The sequence below is a fragment of the Lampetra fluviatilis genome, chromosome 39 (genome assembly GCF_964198595.1).
Source record: "Lampetra fluviatilis chromosome 39, kcLamFluv1.1, whole genome shotgun sequence".
Taxonomy (NCBI): Eukaryota; Metazoa; Chordata; class Hyperoartia; order Petromyzontiformes; family Petromyzontidae; genus Lampetra; species Lampetra fluviatilis.
Window position 1 is genome coordinate 6,082,589 of NC_136313.1, and position 4,373 is coordinate 6,086,961.

Consider the following 4,373-nt stretch of genomic DNA (forward strand, 5'->3'; position numbering starts at 1 on the left):
GAGTTGGGTTGCTCCAACTATCCCTATACGAACCAAAACCCTGTTCCTCTACTCTATGGGCCCTTCAAAGGTTTTTACGTATTTTATGATTCTTTCGGTAAAGAACCATAGAATATGAATTCCTGCAGTCACGAAAGTTTTAAGCCCAGCTTTTACGTGGCTGTAATAAAAATGATAATAAATGAATGGATGTTATATATGAAAACTATGTGAATAAAACTCTAATTTGTAACCGAAATTAACATCTTTTTTATAATTATTAAACAATCTTAATTTAGGAGCTTTCGTGACTGCAGGAATTATTCTTTGGTTCTTTTCGGTTAAGTCACGTCTAAAAATAAAATAAAATAATAAATTAAAATAACATATTACGACGTTTCGATTGCAAAACAAGCAATCATCATCAGGCATAAAAGAAACAGCAACAAAAAATCTAACTAGAAAACTATAGACAGACATACAAGCAGACAGACATCACGACGGCACACAGAGAGAGGACACAAATCGGAAAACTATAGACAGACATACAAGCAGACAGACATCACGACGGCACACAGAGAGAGGACACAAATCGGCACAAAGAGAGGGGTCGTTTCTGTGACGGTCCTTAAATATAGAGGGGGGCGGGGACAGGGAGGGGGCAGAGAGAATTAGCACATCAATGAGTGTACGGCGACGTAGTGTACGGCAACGTACTGCTGTGGAACGGGCACGCAAGATTGAAAACTAGGAGGCACACGAAAAATTAAATAACCTAGCAAAATATCGAAATGTGATGTAATACAACACAGAGAGTCGGTTAACACACAATTAACGCATAGCCTGGTTGATTACGTGTTTCAAAATTTGCTAAGTTAGAATTTTAAGTGTGAAAATTCTAAAGAGAGGACACAGGCAGAGAGAACAAATAGCCAGAAAGAAAGGATAAGCTTAAAACTTCCCCGTAGAAGTGGTTCAATCTTAATTTAGGAGCTTTCGTGACTGCAGGAATTATTCTTTGGTTCTTTTCGGTTAAGTCACGTCTAAAAATAAAATAAAATAATAAATTAAAATAACATATTACGACGTTTCGATTGCAAAACAAGCAATCATCATCAGGCATAAAAGAAACAGCAACAAAAAATCTAACTAGAAAACTATAGACAGACATACAAGCAGACAGACATCACGACGGCACACAGAGAGAGGACACAAATCGGAAAACTATAGACAGACCCTCCCTCTCTCCGTCCCCGCCCCCCTCTCTATATTTAAGGACCGTCACAGAAACGACCCCTCTCTTTGTGCCGATTTGTGTCCTCTCTCTGTGTGCCGTCGTGATGTCTGTCTGCTTGTATGTCTGTCTATAGTTTTCTAGTTAGATTTTTTGTTGCTGTTTCTTTTATGCCTGATGATGATTGCTTGTTTTGCAATCGAAACGTCGTAATATGTTATTTTAATTTATTATTTTATTTTATTTTTAGACGTGACTTAACCGAAAAGAACCAAAGAATAATTCCTGCAGTCACGAAAGCTCCTAAATTAAGATTGAACCACTTCTACGGGGAAGTTTTAAGCTTATCCTTTTCTTTCTGGCTATTTGTTCTCTCTGCCTGTGTCCTCTCTTTAGAATTTTCACACTTAAAATTCTAACTTAGCAAATTTTGAAACACGTAATCAACCAGGCTATGCGTTCATTGTGTGTTAACCGACTCTCTGTGTTGTATTACATCACATTTCGATATTTTGCTAGGTTATTTAATTTTTCGTGTGCCTCCTAGTTTTCAATCTTGCGTGCCCGTTCCACAGCAGTACGTTGCCGTACACTACGTTGCCGTACACTCATTGATGTGCTAATTCTCTCTGCCCCCTCCCTCTCTCCGTCCCCGCCCCCCTCTCTATATTTAAGGACCGTCACAGAAACGACCCCTCTCTTTGTGCCGATTTGTGTCCTCTCTCTGTGTGCCGTCGTGATGTCTGTCTGCTTGTATGTCTGTCTATAGTTTTCCGATTTGTGTCCTCTCTCTGTGTGCCGTCGTGATGTCTGTCTGCTTGTATGTCTGTCTATAGTTTTCTAGTTAGTTTTTTTGTTGCTGTTTCTTTTATGCCTGATGATGATTGCTTGTTTTGCAATCGAAACGTCGTAATATGTTATTTTAATGTATTATTTTATTTTATTTTTAGACGTGACTTAACCGAAAAGAACCAAAGAATAATTCCTGCAGTCACGAAAGCTCCTAAATTAAGATTGAACCACTTCTACGGGGAAGTTTTAAGCTTATCCTTTTTTTTCTGGCTATTTGTTCTCTCTGCCTGTGTCCTCTCTTTAGAATTTTCACACTTAAAATTCTAACTTAGCAAATTTTGAAACACGTAATCAACCAGGCTATGCGTTAATTGTGTGTTAACCGACTCTCTGTGTTGTATTACATCACATTTCGATATTTTGCTAGGTTATTTAATTTTTCGTGTGCCTCCTAGTTTTCAATCTTGCGTGCCCGTTCCACAGCAGTACGTTGCCGTACACTACGTTGCCGTACACTCATTGATGTGCTAATTCTCTCTGCCCCCTCCCTCTCTCCGTCCCCGCCCCCCTCTCTATATTTAAGGACCGTCACAGAAACGACCCCTCTCTTTGTGCCGATTTGCGTCCTCTCTCTGTGTGCCGTCGTGATGTCTGTCTGCTTGTATGTCTGTCTATAGTTTTCCGATTTGTGTCCTCTCTCTGTGTGCCGTCGTGATGTCTGTCTGCTTGTATGTCTGTCTATAGTTTTCTAGTTAGATTTTTTGTTGCTGTTTCTTTTATGCCTGATGATGATTGCTTGTTTTGCAATCGAAACGTCGTAATATGTTATTTTAATTTATTATTTAATATTTTATTTTTAGACGTGACTTAACCGAAAAGAACCAAAGAATAATTATTAAACACTTAACTGACGGTCAGGTTTTTGAGCAAAGACCCTAAAATGTATTCTGGGTAATGTATATCTCACCTCTGGTTCTGTAAGTTTCGTCGGGCGATGAGAATCCTGGCCACACCTATCACCATAATCTGTGAAATTTTAACCGGTCCCTGGCCAAAGTGGCGAAGTATGGTTAAACAGCCTTCATGACCCATACGAAAAAAAGTTATCATATCCTTTCATGTAATCATTCTTGATGTTAACTCCACAACTGATAGATATATTGCCACATGTGCATTTTGTAAAACAAATAGGTATGCGAAAGCAGGCCAAACATTTCCAACTAGCCTTTTGTCTGTCCCAGGATGGGTGTAATTGAGTAAATCTGAAACTTGCAAGCGAAAAGCAGACCGTGATGTGATATTCATTGCATCAATTCGTGTGCCATTTGTAAGGCCTCGGTGACACAGACTTATTTCTTTTCACAGTTATAACACCATATAAAGGATTTAAAAATATATTCGCCTGTGGAGGACGCGGGGATCGATCCCGCGACCTTTGGCATGGGAAGCGAGGGCGCTACCAACTGCGCTACTCTGCCACGGCCTGTGGAGGGGTTACGCTCTGGGCTCTTACACTCTGACGTTCAGCCAAAGCCATGAATGCGTTCTATTTGAATATATGTAAAATATTTTTTTTTGCCTAAAAAGTGTCACATTTTGGGAATTTTTTTTTACGAACAATAATCGTCTGGCACAACGAGTCTGTGTGGAAAATGTCAGCTCGATTGGATCACGGGAAGTGGGTTAAAAAACGACCGAAAGATTTGCACGGTCCTAAGCAAGCAAGCACGCAAGCAAGCAAGCACGCGAACTTAATATAAAGGATTTAATTATTAATGGAGGGGTGTCCATTTGGAGGACGTCACCTCTTCATGATTTTTAATGAGGGGGGCTGTTCGATGTGGAGTGACATCACCTGCTCATGGTTATTAATGAGGGGGGAGGGGGTGCAACATGTGGAGTGACGTCACCCGCTCATGATTATTAATGAGTGGGGCTGGCCGACGTGGAGTGCCGTCACGCGAGGGACATACAGACATTCTTGACTCATTATAGTAGTAACGAGTTTAACGATCTTCTTGGTCCTTTTGATAAAGTCACGTAGAATGGAAATTACTTTACCGAAGTTTAACTATGGCAACGGGTCTGTTCTGGCTAAATGCATTCTCAAAAAATAATGACCTTCCCCATTCGTGCTCCTGCAAGCAATTTTTTGCATGTTATAAACCTTTAATGTGACTAAAAATATTGTTATTCATTATTATCGGGGGATAGCGCGAACGCAGTCCCCCAGTACCACAAATTACACAGTCGAGTTTCCCGCATTTGGGGAAATCGCAGGGGTCAACCCACCCGCAGTGCAATGGATGAGCCTCGCCCTGGGAGGACCACCTAAGTGATCATGGTGCCTCCCCTGTCAGGTAAGTAT

At 40.6% G+C, this 4,373-nt stretch overlaps 1 non-coding gene across 1 annotated transcript; it reads right to left on the reverse strand.

Moving 5' to 3' along the window:
• Positions 1–4,209: 4,209 nt before the first annotated feature.
• On the reverse strand, positions 4,210–4,373 carry LOC144946066 (U1 spliceosomal RNA). The gene has a single exon (XR_013639759.1). It is a non-coding gene; the product is annotated as a U1 spliceosomal RNA (small nuclear RNA).